The sequence below is a fragment of the Akebia trifoliata genome, chromosome 15 (assembly GCF_017979445.1).
Source record: "Akebia trifoliata isolate Shusen 1 chromosome 15, ASM1797944v1, whole genome shotgun sequence".
Lineage (NCBI taxonomy): Eukaryota > Viridiplantae > Streptophyta > Magnoliopsida > Ranunculales > Lardizabalaceae > Akebia > Akebia trifoliata.
This window is the reverse complement of record NC_141389.1, coordinates 6,346,082-6,369,164: the sequence shown is the minus strand read 5'-3', so window position 1 is coordinate 6,369,164 and position 23,083 is coordinate 6,346,082. Positions and strand designations below refer to the sequence as shown.

The 23,083-nt window shown below is 32.7% G+C and overlaps 1 protein-coding gene across 1 annotated transcript in view; it reads left to right on the top strand.

The window, feature by feature from the left end:
• The first annotated feature begins 5,310 nt into the window (after positions 1-5,310).
• Positions 5,311-23,083, top strand: part of LOC147384118 (UPF0481 protein At3g47200-like) — a 44,022-nt gene continuing 26,249 nt past the window's right edge. The window contains exon 1 of the mRNA XM_086425410.1: positions 5,311-5,362. The gene's annotated coding sequence lies outside the window, so the exon portion shown is untranslated. The remainder of the gene's footprint in view (positions 5,363-23,083) is intronic.

Genomic DNA, 23,083 nt, shown 5'->3' with positions numbered 1-23,083 from the left:
TTAAAAAATGACTGAACTAGAGAGCGAGTGTCAAATTTATTTTTATTAGATATATCCAAGTACAACGTGAATGATCATCCACAATTGTAAGAAAATATCTAAAACTAGTGATTGACTCAACAGAGAAGGGACCCCAAATGTCACAATGTATCAAGTCAAAAAATTTATTTCTGATAGAATGACTAGTATTAAATGGCAATCTTTTATGTTTTGCCAATGGACAGATATTACAATTGAAATTTGAAGAAGTATGTATATCAGGCAACAACTTTTGTAGTGCTTGAATCTTATCGAGAGAGGGATGGCCTAGCCTAAAATGCCAAAGATCAAAGGAAGAAAGGTTTACAACAGAAAATACACTAGAATCCATAACAGATGCTTGCAACAAATATAACCCAGCTACTTGCTTAGCCACTCCAATCATCTTCCATGAGTGTAGGTCCTGTATGAAACAAGAATGAGATAGAAACAAAAAACAATAAGAATTTTCTGTGAGCCTTTTGACTAAGATGAGATTAAAAGAAAAAGATGGAACATATAGAACATATAGAACATATAGAACATTATGAAGAACTAATGAGTATGAAAGTTGTATAGTTCCAACATGTGTGACAAGGACACATGTTCCATTTGGTAATTTTATTGAAGTGTTTATAAAAGAGGTAATTGTAGTGAGATGCGAAATATAACTGACGATATGATCAGTAGCACCACTATCATTTATCCAAGAATTTGATTGCTTAGAAATAAAATAAGGTGAATTAATCATACTTGATAAACTCAAAGAGTTTGAAATAGAAGATAAGCTGCTCATAGCATTCATTGCTGTAGGCGGAGTTGTTTGTGAGGAAGGTTGTAGAAAGGAAAGAAGTTATTGACATTGTTCTTTGGTGAAAGGGAAATGAGGAGTTGAATCTGAAGTCATGGATGCTTCATCAAAACCAGTGGAAGATAATGAAACTTGATGTATAGAAGATGTTTTGGTTCTTGGATTCTGACGATATCCAAGTGGATATCCATGTAACTTGTAGCATCTATCAACTGTATGCCCAGTAAGACCACAATGAGTACAAATTGGCTTAGGACGTTGCTTCTGATAATTCTTGATCATTGCGCCAAGAACATTAATATTCTTGTTAAACAAAGCAGCATTTTCAGTCATCAAAGATGATCCCACCACCTTTCTTTGCTTTTCTTCTTGTAAAGTAAGGGATAAAACTGTATCGATGGATGGCATTGGATCCATTAATAGAATTTGCCCTCAAATGTGTGCAAAAGAGTCATTTAGACCCATCAAAAATTGAACAACATATTCTTTTTTATGTTGATCTATTACTGTATTTAAAGCTCCAAAAAAACACCCTGGATTACAAGAACAACTAGGAATTGGTTTCATAATAGAAAACTCATCCCATACAACTTTCAATTTCGAGTAATATGAACTTATTGAAGAGTGATGTTGAACTAATGAAGCAAGATCTTTCTTGAGTTGAAATAGGATAGGACCATTACCTTGAGTGAATCTTGTTTTTAGATTCCTCCGGACTTCTTCAGCAACTGAAGTGCTGATGACCCTGGCAACAATTTCTCTTGTAAGAGAATTAAGGATCCATGAAAGGACCATGTTGTTGCAACGAAACCACAAAATATACAATGTATCAGATTGATTTTGAGGTCGAGAGAACGTTCCATTCACGAACCCCATCTTGACAATAATTATCACATAAGATGCACGTGATCCATGATTCTCTCCTAAACTCCATGACATAAATTCTATCTGATCCCCCAAAATTGGAGTTTTTATCTTTACTTTTGCCTATCAAGAATGCACACACACATATGATCCAAAGAAAATCACACACACAAAAAAGACAAGACCTAGGTAGGGTGCCTAACTTTAGACAACTCCTCATTATTTCAAATGGATAGTCTAAGTCTCCAATCCAGTTCTCTAAAATTAAAGTCAATCAATTCAACCCAGTTCTCTTCAAGCACCTTCTCGTCTAGAATAGACATAATCTATTCCCTTCGTACAACAAATTACAATGGGGCATGATTTTGCTTAAGTACTCACCTTAATCAAGAAGTGTAATTTGTGCAACTTAAATTAGCCTTGCATATTGAACTCGATGGGACCTAAGGTCAAGTCTAACCAGATTTTAATTAATTTTGATTTATTGTGAGTTCCCTTTCCTAATAGGGCAAGAGTTCGATAATGAAAGTCGATTCTTATATTATAGCGCCATCCTCATAAGGGTGCCCTGTTTACTAAGTGCAAATTTGGAATGTGGAGATAATTCAACCAAAAGCAATACAGAAACCCACTTACAAGAGCTACATGGGAGTTCGAGTCTTACTTCCCGTTTTAGATGAGTGATAAACTAATTGAGTCGACTTAGGCCCCCAACACCAATCTAGATGTACGAATTTGAGAGGCCGAGATAGTTACTTCCTATTATTATACTTCCCTAAATCTATTACATTATGAGCCTTCTTGAATAAAATAAAATTTTCAATTTGTAAAATTAATACAAGTTTAAATCTAAAAAGAAAAGAAATGAAAAGAAAAGAAGAGAAAAGTTTTTTTTTTTTTTTTTTTTTTTTTTTTTTTTTGCGGTTAAAGAACCAGATTTGGGTGGTCGAATAAATTATCCAATTACATCATTCCTCGTCAAGTAAAAAAAATTTAAAAGTTTACTAGTTCATTAAATTCCTATAATCTGCAGAAAGTTACTGTCAAAATTCAAGATGAGAATTTTAAGGTTTGATCGCGCCCCGATAAAATTCTAATGAAAATCAAAAATATTTTAAGTTTTGCTTGCTCGTGATTCAGAAATCCAATGAAAGTTTTTTTTTTTTTTTTTTTTAAAACAAAACTTCAATTCCTAGAAATCCTAATCGAAATTCTGTTAAAAAATATTGGATCAAACTGTTGTCCCCGGTAGCGGCACCAATTTATTGATTGTGTAAATTATCAATGAAAATAATAGAACAAAAATATATAAATCCTGGTAAGCAAGGGTTGATTCACAAAGATAATGTTATCGAATTATCCTTCTAACTTAAAAATTAAAAACTATGAGTAACTAATTAAAAACTTATTTAAGAATATTAAATTACACTAATGAAATATAAAAATTATAAAAGAAAGGTTAGATCAGTCAAATCGACCTTAGCAAATATAATAAATAAAACAAGTTCAAATCGTTTTTATCTCAATCTGCTCAAACAAAACTAATGCCCATAGATCGAAAAGTAAATCTGGTTTAATACACATAATAATTAAAAAGTATAATTTCTTTTAAATTAAACAAATATAGACATCTAAATCAATTACCGGAACTAAGCATGATTTAAATTGACCTTATCTATGATTAAACCATTAGAACTCTCGATAATTTAAAATAGACATTCAATACTTACAAACAAAAAGTAAATCAATTAAGAACAATAAAACATGATAGATTCAAAACAAGTTCATTCATTATATTTTACTTCGGCTTCATTGACTTCTCTAACGTTGATTTAGCCAAGAAACATTGAAAAATCAATTTAAAAAAATTAAATAAAAATGGAGAGATGAGAAAAGAAGAATTTATTGATCTTGGAATCAAATCTAGTAGAGTCTCTTTCTATTTATAAACCTTCCATAGAAACTTACCTAAAAACCTAAAAAATAGAAAATAGAAAATAGAAAAAAACTAGAGAAGATGATCTCAAAGGAGATGGAATAATTTGTCTCTAATCTGGTCTCTTATTTATGAAGATCAAATTAGGGTTTCTTTAGGATTCGAAACACTTTCGTGTTTTACAAAAACTCAAAAACCTAATTCGTTTGGATATAAATCATGCTGCTTTACTGATGTACAAATCTCGAGGAAATTATGCACTATTCATTGCACTCCCCAAGAGGTTCATCATGCCCCGATCCATGAGGGACCACTGGGTCTTGGTCTTTTTTAGTTGACTTTGTTCGGATCTTGGATCATAATGAATGCCTCAAATTTTTCTAATTCGTTTTCAAAAATTTATAATTTTTCCTGTTATACAAAAATAATTGTAATTAGTGCAAAAATACACAATATATTTAAAAACAATAATAATTATGGACTATCAACGTATTTTGTCTATTTAAAGGATTTTATGAATTTTTCAACCTTAAAGTCTCTATATATAGGGCCATAGCTAGAATCAAATTTCTAAGCCCTGATCATAGATAATGGTTTAGTTCTGGATTTAAGTTTTTAAAAATCAATTGATTCGGTTCGATTCTTGATTTAATTATGTCCTAGACGTGAATCAAACTAAGAATTGAACCAAAATGCTTATAGGGGATGGTTTGACAGTTTGGTGCAAAAGATAATAAATGATTTTTTTTATTGTAATGGGTCTCACTTTAAAGTAGGTAGGCTGCTTCAAAATTATGAAGAAATCTCATTACATGACACGTGGTGTCTTGAATTTATTTTACGCATTTATATTTTCATCAAAATTTGGAATACCTCCTTAGAAATGCCACGTGTAATCCAATGGAGAAGGTGTCATCAAAATTTTGATACGATATATCGATTTAAAATTTTTTCTTCATTCAATCATTGTACACAATTGTAACCCAAATTAAAAGAAACAACTTTATGTCAAATCAAACCCAACCGTTACCCAATTAAAAGAGACAACACAACTTCATCTCAAATCAAACCCAACCGTGTGGACCCTAATTACACTTTCATCTATAAAATTCTAAGACAGCTCTTTTTTTTTCGACATCTGAAAATTAGGATACAGGGGATGGTTTGACAAACTGAGAACCGAACCAGAATGCATATAGGGGATGGTTTGACTGTTTGGTGCAAAACATAATAAATGATTTTTTTATTTTAATGGGTATCACTTTAAAGTAGGTAGGCCGCTTCAAAACTATGAAGGGACCTCCTCATTACATGACACTTGCTGTCTTAAATTTATTTCACGCTCTTATAGTTCCATCAAAATTTGGAATACCTTCTTAGAAATGCCACATGTAATCCAATGGAGAAGGTGTCATCAAAATTTTGATACGATATATCGATTTAAATTTTTTTCTTCATTCAATCATTGGACACAATTGTAACCAAATTAAATTAGACAACTTTATATCAAATCAAATCCGACTGTTACCTAAATTAAAAAAGACAAAAACCCGTGTGGACCTCTAATTACACTTTCATCTATAAAATTCTAACAGAGCTCTGTTTTTTCGGACTTCTAAAAATTAGGATTTTTGTATTGTGTGTAAACCTAAACAGTTCGTAGGCATGAATGAGGGTTTTAATGAGGGGAGTTCACACCCGAAGACCAATGAGTCTCAATCTTATAGTAGTCAGTAAGTTATTTATATTCTATTATATTTTTTTTTATTCTTTTTTTTTTTTTACAATTATATTTTATGTTAAATGTTGTTAGAAAGATTGTTTATTCAATTATAATTAGTATTAAATATTGTAATAAAGAATTTATAATTTATAATTAAAATAGCTTCATGTCATGTTTGGGGCTCCTCATTAAACAAATGTTATTAAGTGAACTTTGTAACCCCGACCCAAGGTTAAGACCTGGAAAGTCCTCCTTAATGGATATAATTTATGGGTCTTTTAGAAAGTCCCTCTATTAAATTAATGATATTAAGCTTATCCCTTGCAAAATGCTACATTAGGTTTGCACCTTACCTTAAGTTAAGGTTGCATTTTCTTAATGATTTAACAGGTGAGATATTTGTAAAGTACCCTAGATTTATTTAAGGTGTATTTGATTATCTAACAATGGAGGAAAATTGTACTTCTTTTATTATGAAAAATAACATCTTTTATAAATAAAAAATGATATTTTTTATATGTTTGATTGATATTTTTCATGAAAAATGAATTCAACCTAATCTAAAAATCCAGCTAAGGTTTTAGATTTCATTTTCCCACCGTGTCAATGGAAAAATGAAAGTCACCCAACCCTGAGAAAAACATAGCTCATCTTATTTTTCCCCTTTACCTTTCCACCACCACCACCATCACTGCCACCACAGTCATTAGCAAGCACCGCCGCCGTCGAGATCCTCCCTCTCTCTCTCTCTCTCTCCTTATTTTTCTTCTCCTTTGCACCTTTATTCACTATAACCCTATTCCGCCTTCTCTCCTCCTTTCACTCTTCTATTCTTCTTGTTCTTGTTCTTCTCTTTGTTTTTTTTTTTTTTTTCCAAACACAAATCAAACACTCTTTTTAAATTTTCACCCTACAAATTTTTACAACCAGTTTTACACATTATTAATAAAGGATCTCATACGAATTATTTGTTTTTGTTGGTGTAATGGTAACTTCTCACACACAGTTTTATACAGTGAACAATAAATCTCCATTCCTTGTAGGCTGACACAGAATATAACCACAATTAGGATGAATTGCTCTTTTCCCCTACTATTAAATTTTCTTTAGAAATGGAAAAAATAACTGAAAGAAATCAATTTTGAGTTCAATTTGTGTTTTCTCACATGCCTATTTTATGCCCTACTGAAAATTCTAAATAAATCCCCCCCCCCCCCCCCCCCCCCCCCCCGCCCCACCCTTATTCAAATTTTAGAGGTGATACGTAGCGTAGACTGTCTGTAGAAAGACTTGAGATTTTCTATTAATAAATGATAGTTCTAAGTTGCAGTTTAAATTAACGACAAGCTGCATGTTTTCTGTGAATTTGGACAATTGATTAAAACATTCATCAATTAATTCAGTGAATTGCCAATTAATTCAGTCAGGTCCTACATGAATTAACAGTTTTTGATATCTCTCTGACATGTTCTTGATCCAATGTGGAGACAAGGTATGTTCGTGACAGGTTTCATAACTCGTTTAGGAATAACCAATTCATGAGACTGTTGGAATATTAAATACAATACTATAAGAAATCTCGGTAATTGGAGTTATGAAGGAGGTGATTAAGTGTCCAAAATTTTCCTTTTTTCGTAATTTTTATATTGATTGGAAAAAAAAAACAAAACAAAACAGAGTGATAGAAAACAACTTTTAGTTTTAATTGTCTCCTCACATGCCATTTGTATCCCAGTTCCATGATCACAGAAGAATCTATCAACCGGCTACGAGGTCTGAAGGACGAGTTGTCCCGCACAGACACGGACACCACAAACAAAAAAATGGAACGTTGCATTCATATTCCTAGAGTACCGCTATGGATGCGGGAGAATAAAGCTTACAGTGAATGCTTTGATCCTGCAGTGACCTTATCACCATGGCAAACTTAAGTTAGCAAGGATAGAAGAGCTCAAGTTCACGTCTGCTCGGCAATTTGTTGCTAATTATGGTTCTAGCATGAAAGATATCTACAGTAAGCTTGAATCTAAAACTAGTGAGGCTAAGATGTACTACGATGATTCCATCATGGCTAGTTTTGACAATGAAGCATTCACAGTCATGATGCTTTTGGATGGTAGCTTTATTTTGAATTTCAGTGAACAAGTCATGTATGGTATTGGATCGAACATGTTCATGACATTAGAAAATGACATACCCTTGATATCTAGAGATTTGTTCTTGCTTGATAATCAACTCCCGTACCTAATTTTGAAGGTGTTGGTGGACAATAATGATGACCTTAAACATGTGGTTAATAAGTATATCAACTCAGAAATTGGTAAAACCTATGGGATGAGTTCATCACCATTTGGTGTTCTAAATCATTTTCACATCCTAGACCTTTTTCATGCCAAACTAGTCGGTGGCAAACCTATTTTCATCCCCAGCGTAGGCTGAAGCGATCGAAGTGATCATACCCTCCAGTCAAGGAGCTTCTAGCTATGGGGATTACATTCAAGAGAAAGAATTCAATTCGTTTATGTGATGTTGAATTCCGAACTCATTTGCTAAGTGGAGAGCTATTACTTCTTCAAATAGAAATCAACCACTACACCAAAGACAGGTTTCTCAATTTAATTGTATGAATTGAGCTATGATACCATTGAAAAGCTTGCATTCATCACCTTCATTTGTTTCCTAGATACACTCATTGAGAATGCTGATGACATGAAAGTGTTGCGCTCTGAGGGCATAATTTGCAATTACCTTGGCAGTGATGAGGAAGTGGCTAATCTCATTAACCAATTGGCAACAGGATTGATTCATGATCCTTCTGCCTATTCAAAAGTTGTAGATGAAATTCATTCATATATACAAAAAAAGTGAAGGGTCCACATAGATGAATTCATGCACACTTATTTTCGTAGCCCATGGACCACTATCGCTTTAATTGTTGCAGGCTATGTTATCTTGCTAACTTCCATCCAAACCTTCTTCACAGTCTTTCCCTGGTGAAATCAAGCAAACTTATTTAGTAATCTTTCGACCAATATCACTTTCTTTGTTCCAAGTCTCAAACTCTACCATTATCTTAAATCTAATATCAATCTGTTTGATGTATTATTTGTTTTGGTACAACCTAATGTATAAGGGTTATTATTGCTTTAATCCCACTGTCCAACAAATATTTATCTCTCAAAATGTCATTTTTTTGTGAGATTTTTTCAATTTGGAGATTCAATCCCATGTTCTTATGCCACAATCAATTACTCTCACGTCTAGTGTGTCCCAACCACATATCTTCATGGAAGAATAGGTTTCCATATTGTTGTGCATGTGCCTTGCATTTTGTTGGGGGTATGACATGGATATTGAGCCCGTTGAATTGCAGAGGTGCAGGGAGCAACGCCCCTGGGTTGGGGATGTAGGGGAACAATGCACCCTTCCTTATGGGCTCTAGGGCAGAGTCCCTGTAACCAAAAAATTTAGGGTTTACAGAAAGGGCAAATACGTAATATTTTTCTTAAGGTTACTTATGTTATTTTTTCTGATATACACACTTGTTGTGAAACTCGAAATCGGTTAGAATGAGTGACTCGGTTTCTTAGAGAAGGAGAGAGATTGTAAGTTTATCAAAGTCAAAAGGATTCTCTTTGCAGTCATGGACATAGACAATCTTGTTGAACCACACAAAGCTTGTGTTCTTTGCTTATTTACTTCTATTTTATTTATTATCTTTTGTGTTTGCTATCTTGGCTTTCTCAACACATATCTTTGCTCCTATTTATGAAGCAGAATAATTCAAGTGGAAAATGAGCCTACAACTGTTCATAAGTAAGCTATTTATTTTAATTATGTACCTTCATTTCTTTTTTTTTTTCCTTTTTATTTTTATATTTTAGTTGTATTTCTTACTTACAAGATATTTATTAAGGTTTGTTTAATGGAGAGCCTCAAATGCGGTTTGAGACACTATAAATTATGAATTATTTTCGACAAAATATTATTTTATTTTTAAAAGTCTAGTGTGTCCCACTTCCCTTGGGAAGTGGTACTTGGAAACTTTTTTTATCCTCTCATTACTCACCTTTTTTCTTTGAAAACAAATAAAAATTTATGGGTGAAATGAAATTTTTTTCGCTCATAGTCAACTCATTCAGAGATTTAATAGAATCCCATGTTGACCAATCTCACGAAGCCGCATGTATTGAGAGTGTTCCCAATTTACAAAACTACACACTTTGGCATCGTGTGATTGGTTGATCATGCTTCTGTCAAATCTGGAATCAACTTTTCCATGAGCAAAAAGTTTCTTTGTGAGGTGTAGCCTACACTGTTGCAATTGTAGATTTAATACCTCGACTTTTTAGAGCATCCGGCTAATCCTATAAGTATTTGCAATTTGTTCCCTCCACCCACACGCATCATATAATTTATGGGATAAATCCTTGAGGGTGACTCTTAAATTAAAGGTAAAATGTGAAAAAAGCCTATATTTGACAGCCCAAGGCCGTCCAATTTCATAAATTTGACTGACCAAGGAATCAAAATTTTCATTGTCAAATTTTCATTTTTGATGGACCAAACTCGTTAAATTAATGGAGAATGGGGAGAAATTTGATGGCTCTAAGCTGTTAAATTGGGGATCATCAAACTTTCCAATGGCCATAGGTTGTCAAAATTTGCCTTCTAAAATTTGTGGACTTTGGCCCGTCTAATTTTCCTATCAAATTCTTTAGTTTTCACATAGTGAGGGATTCGAATTCAATACCTTGGTAATTTGGTAATCTTTTAGTGATTTTTCTCATAAAGCTTCTTTTTGTCTCAAAATGATGATTTCTATATTTTTGGGTCATATTTTCCTAGAATAGCGTGGTTTATAAAGTTTGCTTATTTGAAATATCTCATTTGAATTTCTGAAACATATCTAGTAATAACAAAAAAATATTGGAATATTCATCCATCATTGGGAACCATCGCAATCGAATTGACGAGTTGATTAATCGGGCGAATATAAAAATGAGTGTCTACAAAATCACGCAACTTTACTGATGTACAAATCTCAAGGAAATCATGCACTATTCATTGCACCACCCAAGAGGTTCATTGCACCGCGATCCAAGAGGGACTATTGGGTCTAGGACTTAGTCAATTGACTTTGTTTGGATTTTGGATCATAATTATGGATACGATATATTAATTTAAAATTTTTTCTTCATTTAATCATTTGACACAATTGTAATCCAAATTAAATGAGACAACTTTATGTCAAATCAAACCTAGACCCCTAATTACACTTTCGTTTATAGAATTCTAAGAGAGCTCTCTTTTTTTTGGACATTCAAAAATTAGGATATAGGGGATGGTTTGACAAACTGAGAACCAAACCAAAATGCATACAGGGGATGGTTTGACAGTTTGGAGCAAAACATAATAAATGATTTTTTTATTCCTATGGTTCTCACTTTAAAATAGGTAGGCGGCTTCAAAATTATAAAGAAAACTCCTCATTACATGACACATTTTGTCTTAAATTTATTTCACGCACCTATATTTCCACCAAAATTTGGATTACTTCCTTAAAAATGCCACGTGTAATCCAATAGAGAAGGAGTCATCAAAATTTTGATACGATATATCAATTTAAAATTTTTTTCTTCCTAGAAGAGCCTCATCTTTTAATTGTTTTCTAACCCAAGAGACATATGGTAGTGGTGGCTCTGATCATGGATTGGCCTTACGATTTCTTACTCGCGTGTGTCCATGAAGATTGTGTGTTTGAAGGTATTCTTGATACTTCCTGTTAAAAATATTGTAAGTTCATTGTAAAAACCTAAATTAAATATTATAATCAAATTTGAATTTGACTTACTTTTCCCATTTTGGATTCTCAACAGATTGTAAGAGTACCCACTTGCGGGTTTGTTAGTACTGCACATCAGTAAGAACATATGGCTTTCCATTTTTATCGATAGAGTAGGTAGGGTAGGCACGCTCACTATCATCATCCATGAATCTTCCACTTCATTTCTTATGACTTCCTAAAATACTTATACTTTTCGGCATATAATGCATATAATACATCATTGCTTCTTCTAAGAGATAACATTCTGAAATAGAACCATTTGGATATGTATGATTAACAAGATACTGTTTAAAACTCCTCATCATCTTGATACATGTGTCACATATAAGGAAGTATTTTTTTAAAAGAAAATAATTAAAATAAATTATAAATTATATTATAAAATTACCGTTCAAAAGGATACATCCATCGGTATCAGATAGGTCCACACATTTTTTTGCTCTGCTAAGTGCACAACAACGTGTATCATATAAACAAAAAATGCAGGGAGAAAGTATTTTTCAAACACACAAAGTGTTTCTACAACACCTTCTTTAATACTCTGCAACTCCATACGATTGACTTTTTTCGAGCACAAGACAATGAAAAATAATGATAATTATAAAATAGTAGCATGCAATGGCTTCTGCTTCTGTGTTTTGAATGCATGCATTAACAACATCGATAGTAGTTATTGCATAAAGATGTGATAATCATGTAACTTTAGATTTTTCAACTGAAGCTCTTATAAATTCACATTATGTTTCTAATTTGAACTGTACCCCGTAGGAACTTTCAAATTGTACAAAGTTTCATAGATTAAATCTTTTTCCTTATGGGACAATTCATACAAAGCTTTGGGTAATTCCTCTTTGTCATTGATGTTCACCGGCCATAAATTTTTCTTTATCCTCATTTCTTTTAAATCTAACTGAGCTTTACAACAATCCTTAGTCTTATCTTTAGTTTTTATTATTATTGCAAGGAGGTTTTCTATCACATTCTTTTCAACATGCATCACATTTATATTATGGCGAATAAGAAGTTCTTTCCAATATGGTAAGTTAAAGAATATTGACTTTTTTTACCACAGAGTCTCATCATTTGCAGATATCTTCCTCTTCTTGCTAGGGACTTTTTCAAATTCGAACAGAATAATTTTCATTTTGTTTAATAATTCGATACCACTCAAACGACAACTCAGCTTCCTATGTTCTTCCATTCCATTAAATTGTGATTTTTGACTTCTAAAACAATGTGTTGAATCGGCTAAGAATTTTATGTGTCCCATGTAAGTAAACTTCCTTTCATGTTTTAACCAGATTGATTTGGTCGCTTTACTACAAACAGGACATCCAAACTTACCTGTGGCCCTATAACCCGACATATAACCATATGCTAGAAAATCATGTGTAGCCTATGTCAAAATTGCTTTCATGATAACCATACTCTTAGTGATACAATCATATGTTTCAATTCCTGTCGACCATAACTCATCCAACTCCGCGATCAATGGTTGCAAGTAGACGTCAATGTCATACCCTGAACTAGTTTTTCGAAAAATCAATAATGTTAACATCGTAAATTCTTTCCGCATACATAACGATGGTGGAAGATTGTACGGAACAACCATAACTGGCCAACAACTGTATGAATTATTTTTTATTCCAAATGGATTAAATCCATTTGTTGCAAGTCATAACTGTACGTTACGTGGCTCAGCAGTAAAGTCTTTCCATTTACAATCTATTATTCTCCAACAAGTAGAATCCCTCAGATGATGCATGAACATCTTGTTTTCATTTTCACCGACTTTGAAATGCCATTTCATATTCTCTACAATTCACAATATGGTATACATCCATTTCAATCTTGGTGTTAGTGAAAAATATCTTAAAATTTTCTGTGATAGACACTTGCTCTTCGACTTTCTTTCATTAATCGGTTTCCATCTGCTCTCATCACATTTAGGATAGTTATCCCTATGTTCATGCTCTCTCCAATACAATATGCAATCATTAGGGCATGCATGAATAACTTCACACTTCATTCTCAGAGTCTTAATCATCTTCTTTGCAGAGTAGGTGTTTTCTGGTAAAGTGTTCTCTTTCGGTGGTATTCCTTTAATAGTTTGCTATAACTCATCGAAACTCTTGTGAGACTATTGATGTCTACTCTTCATACTCAATAATTCAACTGTAATTGACAATTTTGTATCTTCTTCTCGACACAACAAATATAGGGGTTGTATCGCATCTTCTATTGTTCTCTTATATAGAATACCATCATTTCCTTCACGACATTCATATACAAAAGTATCTACATCATCTTCAACTTCTTCATTAGGAAAATGGCTAAGTGCATCATTTAACATATTAGTCACTCTTGGGTGTGCATCTTTGTCATATTGACTAACAGATGCACTAGCCCCAACTGTAAAATGACTTTCACCTCAATGTTCACCATAAAAACTACATGTCGTGTAAGATGTATCAATACCGTCACAGATTAGGTGTTCTAAAATTACGTCTAGTTTTTTCTTCCTAAACGTGTTACGACATTTGATACTAGAACAATAATAGTAACCATCATCCCCCAAACTCAGACTATTTTATTTCAAATGCGCGAGGAAAGAATATACACCTTTGAGGTATTCATTTGATAATTTAAGTTTCGTTATCCACTCTTTACTTGGAATCATCAACGTCGAAGACATCTACAAGTAGAATGAATAGAACGACATAGTTTAATGGAACTTTCAATAAATTGAAAATAAAATGTATCTTGACATAATCTCTTAGAGTGACAAACTATCTAATTTTGTAATAGGATAAGATTTGAAAAATAATGTTGGTAATAGGAATCTAACCACAATCAATCCAAAAATGGCAAATAACATGCAAAGTTAGAATAGTATATAGAAATTATGAGTAAGCGTTCTCAAAATAAATAAATAAATAAAAACTTGTATAATGTCATGGTTCAATTACACCACAACAATAAGGCAAATAAATTAGATAGAGCAGAGAGGTGCTCAAGCATAAAACAATGTGCTATGTACACTCCCAAAAGAAAGCATAGTAGCATGCTTCAGTAAAATCATATTCTTTAGTAGTCTATGGACAACTAGGTACATTTATCAAAAACACAAACAAAAAAGGTCATCAGGTGCAATTTTGTAGACACCCCATTTTTGCATCCGCCTGATTAATCAACTCGTCAACTCGATTGCAACGGTTCTCAATGATAGATGATTATTCCAATGCTTTATTTGTTACTAGATATGTTTCAGAAATCCAGATGAGGTATCTCGAACTAACAAAACTGTAGAAACCACGTTACACTATGAAAATATGACCCCAGAAACATAGAAATCATCATCTTGCAGATAAAACGAAGTTTTACGATAAAAATCACTAAAAAATGATCAAATTACCAAAATACCCCTAATCTTAAAATATCCCTAGAGCCCACTTTACGCTTAGAAAAATCCATTCAAACACATAAAATAACAAATCGAAATCGATTAAACCATTTTGCCAATTTTCACAGAATTTGATAAAATTACGAAAATGCCCTTCATAAAATTCACAATCATTTCGCACAAAAATTTCATAAATGACACAAAACAATATTCTCATTGAATTCCTTACGAAAAATTGATTCCAAAACATCCTGGAACATTGAAAAATGACTTAAAACGCAAAAAGTCCTCTCCAAGGGTAAAATAGTAATTTTATAATTTTAATAATTAAAAATTTTGAAATTAATAAATAAAACATTAAATAATTTAAAGTAAAACATTAATAAAAATTAATTTAAAATTTTGAACAAAAAAAATCGATCAATCTGACTTTCAGGCAAAATTGTTGATGGTTGCTAGGATATTTATTCAAGGACGACTCCATCTAGGGGCCTAAAGAATTAAAGATATAATAAAGGGGGTTATCCAAAAATTAAGTCAATCAAGTAAGCTTAAAGTCAATCAAGTAAGACTAAAAGTCAACTAAAAAAGACTAAAGTCAAAGTATTAAAGTCAATCTCATAAGACTAAAGTCAAAACCCTAATCTAAACTAATCAAGTCAATCTTTTAAGACTAAAGTCAAAACCCTAATCTAAACAAATCAAGTCAATCTCATAAGACTAAAGTCAAAACCGTAATCTAAACTAATCAAGTCAATCTCATAAGACTAAAGTCAAATCCCTAAATTAAAACCCTAAAGACTAAGTCAATCTCATAAGACTAAAGTCAAAACCCTAATTAAAACCCTAAAAGAAATCCTAATCAAACCCTAATTCTTCTAAAAAACTTTATAAATAGGAGCCTCCACACCCTATTTTCGTATCTAAAAATAAACCCTAAGAGAAGTAGGTTAAAAAGCTTTCCTAGCCTCCCATATACCCTAATTTTGAAGCCCTAACTCCTTACCTAACACCCCTACCTCAACTTTAGCTCAAAAAACACCTAGAAACCCTTCAAAAACACCTAAAAATCTATAAACAAATTCGAAGAATTCAGATCTAAGAAAGAGATTCCTTGCCTCAGAGCTCAGAGATTAGATCCGGAGACAAAACAAAGCAAGGAATCCTACACGAGGAGCTATTCTATCAGATCTAAGGGAACAAAATCGTTGCGTTCGGAAAAGGTGAGTATTTTTATTTTTTTATTATTATTTAGGTCTTGTTAGCAATGTAGTTTTATTTAGGAATTAGTAGAGACCGTCGTTTGCCAGGCAGGGTTGGTGCCTAACACCTTTCAATCCCGTAACGTGATCCCCGGACTCGTATTTTTCTTTCGTAAATTAGTTTATTTGCCTTTTAAAGTCAAAATTCGGTTCCTAGACCGTAATAACTAGGTGGTGACTCCCAAATCTCAAAGGTCAAATGCAGATCCACCCACCCCGCGAATCGAGGGCGCTTTCAAATTTCAATTAATGAGTTGAATTCGTCATTCGTTAGAAGTAAAGGCAAATTTCTCATTGCATGTCTTAGAATTCAAAGAAAGAAGATCTAAAAGTGAAGAGAAGTTCTATATATGATAAAAAATATATAAAAGTGAAGAAAAGTAAAGGCAAATTGCTCATTGCTATCCGACGAACTACTTCAAAGCAAGAATTTGAAGACTTTCAAGACATTTGTCAGGAAAATGCATGCTAATCAGGTTGGACACATTAATAATAAAACAATGTGATATGTACTAATTGGGATTTGTTAATTTCAAGATGCTGATTGGGATTTGCCATGACATATCTCGGGAAATTGCATGCTGGTTGGGATTTGTTAATTTTAGGATTACTGTCCAGAACCAAATAGTATGACATCGAAGATCACTTCCATCTTCAAGTGAAAACTAAGGCTGGGATCAAAAAAAAATTATGCTAGCCTAAGTGGTTTTGGACTCAATGAACTTAAATAAAGTTGCATAAATTGAGATTAATAAATAAATGTACATTTATCTATGTAGAACAGTTTCAGATATCTATCTACATTTTAAATAAGAGATATATATTTCCCTACTTTTTGAATGTGCAAAACAAATAATTACTCACCCATGAATATTTAGATCTATGAGCTTGGACAAAAATTTGAACAAATAAAACTCCATTAACAACCTCTACATACAAGACAAGAACCAAAACTCCAATAACAAGGACATAATAAATCGATCCGGAGGCCCAAAAACTCAATCCAAAAATAGATGAGAACTCCTTCATAAAATTCAAAAAAATAAGAATACCCAAAACTTCATTAACAATGATAAGGAAGATATCGATCCGAAGACCCAAAAAAGGGGATCCAAATAAAAAATAGATAACCCATTTCCTAAAGATTTAAAACAAGAAAACCCAAGACTCCATTAACAATAGAGAACGCTCCAAAGGCCCAAAAAAAGTATTCTAAACAAAAAAGAAAGCATCAAATTACATGCTTCCCCTTGTTATGGTCATTCAAACATTGTCAGAATAAGAACATACAAAACGAAACGCAGTACAGAGCAAAACTAGTGCTTCTACTATCCCAATTAACCTTAACTGATATCAAGGATGAAAATTAGGAAGATTGTATAGACATTAACTCAGTTCAAATCAAATTGATATTGTAACAGCCCTAAGTTATGGATTAGTTTGGTTCCATGGCTGCAAAAGTGCAATTTTATAAATTTTTTGGATTTTGATTAGACGTATTGGACAATGCAAAACATCAATTACTTTGCCTCTATTCGAGTAGGAACATATAACAAGTTTGACATTCGACGGTCCAAACATCGAACAAATACCAAATGAATGAAGGATCATCCATCAAAACCACCTTGATCAAACTATAAGCTATATATATTCAGCTATTGTTACTACACAAACTGCTTGCAGAATTAATGAAAGAAGAGTGCTAAACAAATAAAATATATTCTAGTGATCCCATCTACAGAAACAGAGAACATAATCAAAAGCTCAACCATGATAAGAACTAAAGAGGGTGGCTAGAGCACAGTAACACCATCAATAGAACACAAATGTAGTTCAAGATATGACTAATAACACAATCAATTATTATTTTTAAAATAAAATATAAGTCACTTTTAGTGATTTTAAAACTTCAACACACACACATCAATAAAATAAAATAAAAGTGTTAATTTGATATTCAGAAATAACAGAAACCCAATATAAGAACAACTTAGATTGACGAACTCATCAATACAAAGCTGATCAAATCTTAACACATACTCCAAAAAATTAAAAAGCAAAGAGAAGAAGCTCGAATCATTCTCAACATTGAAAAATGTCAGTGTTTCAAGATTTGCCAAATTATTTTATTGTCAAATATTTCATATTTTCACGTTGACATTTATCTTTAAATCTGTTATTTTTCTCTCAAAATCCATTCTTTCTCTAGAGAATTGAAAGTTGAAGTAAATACAATCTCAAGGTTCAAGATGAGAGTTAAAATTTTACCTTAAAGGGTGCATTATGACGGCTTTTGATGAGAAAAATACAGAATTTTCAAGACATTTAGGTCATTTAAATTAGTCTCTTAGAGAAGACCAAGTTGAAGGGATATATTTCCCCTTGTAATGGTCATTGTTTCAATTCATCCCCTCCTAATTTTATTATGTTTCAATTTGTATCAGAATTTTTCGATTCTAAGACAAACAAAATAAATTAGTCTCAATAAATTCTCACAATTTCGTAATTAGTCTCAATAAATTCTCCACATTCAGACATTATTTAGAAGCCTTTCCATAATTTACTCTTCTCCACATTCAGACATTATCTAGAAGTATCAAATTACATGCTTCAAAATATAGGAATCTATAGGTATCGAGATTGATACGAAATATATCGGATAAAAAACCTAAATCTGCAATTCAAATATAAATATATCGGATAAAAAACCTTAATGCAGTCTATATAAAGAAAAGAGAGATTAGAGAGAGTACGTAGCCCGTAGTCGCAATGATTCCTATCTTATCGCGTAAGGTGATGCAACAGCTAAGAGTCCCCTTGTGACCAATCTGATCACTTCGAGCTATCAGAAACAAGTAGCGAGATTGATAGGTCACTTCTAGCTATCAGAGACAAGTAACGATGAGATACAGATATAGATGAGATACAGAGAAAACGAGGATCAGATCTAGATCGAGATCGATTGATTAAATAGAGTAGGAGATGAGATCTATCGAGGGAGACAAATCAATCGAGAAAGAGACTGTGAGACAGAAAGACTGTGAGAGGTCGATCGATTGGACTATGTGAGAGAGACAGAGAAAAAGAGAAACAGTGAGAGAGGCAGAGAGAAAGAGAAACAATGAGTGAAAGAGAAGATGAAAACGTGGTCCATGGGCCGTGGAGTTTTGGGTTTTAAAATTCGAAAGGCCAGGCCCAACAAATTTTTTTTATACAAATTTGGATTTTCACGTAGTGGATACAATTGTAACTCAAATTAAATGAGACAACTTTATGTCAAATCAAGTCCAATTGTTATCCAAATTAAGAAAAGACAACACAACTTTACGTTAAATCAAATCCTACCCTACCTCCTAAATATAAAATTAAAATCCAACAATGATATATATATATATATATGGATTTGGATTCGTATACACATAAAACTACTCATAAAGCTACAACGTGTTTTGTCTTATATGGGCAAAAATGTTTGGAATGGGCTGATTTTTTGTGAGGATGATCTCTATGGTGAGGAGATCATCCTTGCCAAAAATCAGCCCATTATGAAGCTTCTAGCTCCATGTTTACAAGTTGAAAAATTTTAAACCGTCCAATTTTTCTAAACCATTTTTGATGGGGTTAGAAGTTTTGGAATGGGATGATTTTTTGCAATGATGATCCCCTCATCATAGAGATCATCCTCACAAAATATCAGCCCAATTCAAATCTTTTTAACCATATAAGACAAAAATGTTATAGCTTTATGTGTCTACGGAACCCAACCCTATATATATAGGGGGCGGTTCAAGGGCCATATATAAAAACATATGAAAAAACAATGGTTTTTCAAAATATGGGTTAAAGGTTTTGGATTGAGCTGATTTTTTGCACACTTCGAGCTATCAGAAACAAGTAGCGAGATTGATAGGTCACTTCTAGCTATCAGAGACAAGTAACGATGAGATATAGAGAAAACAAGGATCAAATCTAGATCGAGATTGATTGATTAAATAGAGTAGGAGATGAGATCTATCGAGGGAGACAAATCAATCGAGAAAGAGACTGTGAGACAGAAAGACTATGAGAAGTCGATCGATCGGACTATGTGAGAAAGACAGAGAAAAAGAGAAACAATGAGAGAAGCAGAGAGAAAGAGAAACAATGAGTGAAAGAGAAGATGAAAACGTGGTCCATGGGCCGTAGAGTTTTGGGTTTTTAAATTCGATAGGCCAGGCCCAACAAATTTTTTTATACAAATTTGGGATTTTCACGTAGTGGATACAATTGTAACTCAAATTAAATGAGACAACTTTATGTCAAATCAAGTCCAATTGTTATCCAAATTAAGAAAAGACAACACAACTTTATGTCAATTCAAGTCCAATTGTTATCCAAATTAAGAAAAGATAACACAACTTTACGTTAAATCAAATCCTACCCTACCTCCTAAATATAAAATTAAAATCCAACAATAATATATATATATATATATATATATATATATATATATATATATATATATATATATATATATATATATATATATATATATATGTATATATATATATATATATATAGGGTCGGGTTCCTACGACACACATTGCGACACACATATAGACAACATGTTTGTCTTATATGGGTAAAAATGTTAGGAATGGGCTGATTTTTTGTGAGGATGATCTCTGTGATGAGGGGATCATCCTGGCAAAAAATCATCCCATTCCAAACATTTTTGCCCATATAAGACAAAACACGTTGTAGTATGTGTGTTGAAATGGTTGTCCTTTGAACCTGACCCATATATATATATATATATGGGTCAGGTTCAAAGGACAACCATTTCTACACACATATAGACAACGTGTTTTGTCTTATATGGGCAAAAATGTTTGGAATGGATTGATTTTTTGTGAGGATGATCTCTGTGATGAGGGGATCATCCTGGCAAAAAATCATCCCATTCCAAAACTTGTAACCCCATCAAAATTGATTTACAAAAATTGGACGGTCTATAATTTTTCAACAAAAATTGGACGGTCTAGAAGTTTCATAATGAGCTGATTTTTGGCAAGGATGATCTCCTCATCACAGAGATCATCCTCACAAAAAATCAGTCCATTCCAAACATTTTTGCCCATATAAGACAAAACACGTTGTCTATATGTGTGTAGAAATGGTTGTCCTTTGAACCTGACCCTATATATATATATATATATATATATGAACAGCGTTCCTAAGACTCATATTGGGACTCACATTGCGACACACCGTTTTGTCTTATATGGGCAAAAATATTTGGAATGGGCTGATTTTTTGTGAGGATGATCTCTATGGTGAGGAGATCATCCTTGCCAAAAATCAGCTCATTATGAAACGTCTAGACCGTCCAATTTTTGTTGAAAATTTATAGACCGTCCAATTTTTGTAAATCAATTTTGATGGGGTTAGAAGTTTTGGAATGGGATGATTTTTTGCCAGGATGATCCCCTCATCACAGAGATCATCCTCACAAAAAATCAGCTCATTCCAAACATTTTTGCCCATATAAGACAAAACGGTGTGTCGCAATGTGAGTCTCAATATGAGTCTTAGGAACGTGACCCTATATATATATATATATATATATATGGATTTGGATTCGTATACACATAAAACTACTCATAAAGCTACAATGTGTTTTGTCTTATATGGGCAAAAATGTTTGGAATGGGCTGATTTTTTGTGAGGATGATGTCTATGGTGAGGAGATCATCCTTGCCAAAAATCAGCCCATTATGAAACTTCCTGCTCCATGTTTACAAGTTGAAAAATTTTAGACCGTCCAATTTTTCTAAACCATTTTTGATGGGGTTAGAAGTTTTGGAATGAGATGATTTTTTGCAATGATGATCCCCTCACCATAGAGATCATCCTCACAAAATATCAGCCCAATTCGAACCTTTTTAACCATATAAGACAAAAATGTTGTAGCTTTATGTGTCTACGGAACCCAACCCTATATAGGGGGCGGTTCAAGGGCCATATATAAAAACATATGAAAAAACAATGGTTTTTCAAAATATGGGTTAAAGGTTTTGGATTGAGCTGATTTTTTGCAAGGATGGTCACTATGATGAGAAGATCATCCTCACAAAAAATCAGCTCAATCAGAAACTTCTAAATCCATCAAAAGTGATTTACAAATTAGTGACAAAAATTGGCAAAAAATCGATGGTCCACATTCTAAATCAGTTTTAATGGGGTTAGATGTTTCAGATTGGACTGATTTTTTTTTTTTCTTGGATGATCTTCCCATCATAGAGATCATTCTCACAAAAAATCCGCTCAATCCAAAGTTTCTTACCCATATTTGAAAATTTTATTAATGTTACATTATTTTTACATATGTTTTCTCATATGTCCCTTGAACCTGATCCATATACATATATATATATATATATATATATATATAGGGGGACATTCAATGGCAAACTTTTTAGCAAACTTTTTGTCAAAACATTTTTCAAAACATGAGTTAGAGGTTTTGGAATGGGCTGATTTTTGGTGAGGATGATCTCTATGATGAGGAGATCATCATCACCAAAAATCAGCCCATTCCAAAATGTCTAACCCCATCAAAAACAGTGTACAAAAAATGGACGGTCCAAGAGTTTTCAGCTTGTAAACATGGGTTAGAAGTTTTGGAATGGGCTGATTTTTGGTGATGATGATCTCCTCACCGTACAGATCATCCTCACCAAAAATCAGCCCATTCCAAAACCTCTAACTCATGTTTTGAAAAATGTTTTGCCAAAAAGTTTGCTAAAAAGTTTGCCATTGAACGCTACCCATATATATATATATATATATATATATTATTATTATTATTATTATTAATTTTTTTTTTTGAAAGTTGTTAAAATTTATTTTGTAATTTATAGACATGCGGCAATGAATCATGGTTTTGGATGCTACATGGAGATGTGGTCACGGAATTTAAAATCAAAATTCAAAATTCAAAAGCAAAGATTATTTTTTTATTAACATTTTAGAAAGTCCTTAAAATTTATTTTGTGATCTATGTGTGAAGCTCATGATCGATGGACAACGGCTTGACAATTGAAGAATGATGAGCAATGATATTACGAAGACCAATTATGGCTTTGGTGATTATTCTGAGGGGATCAATTGGATTTAATTTGACAAAGATGAAAAGAAAAAAAAAAAAAAAAAAAGTCCAGATTATATTTGAAGATC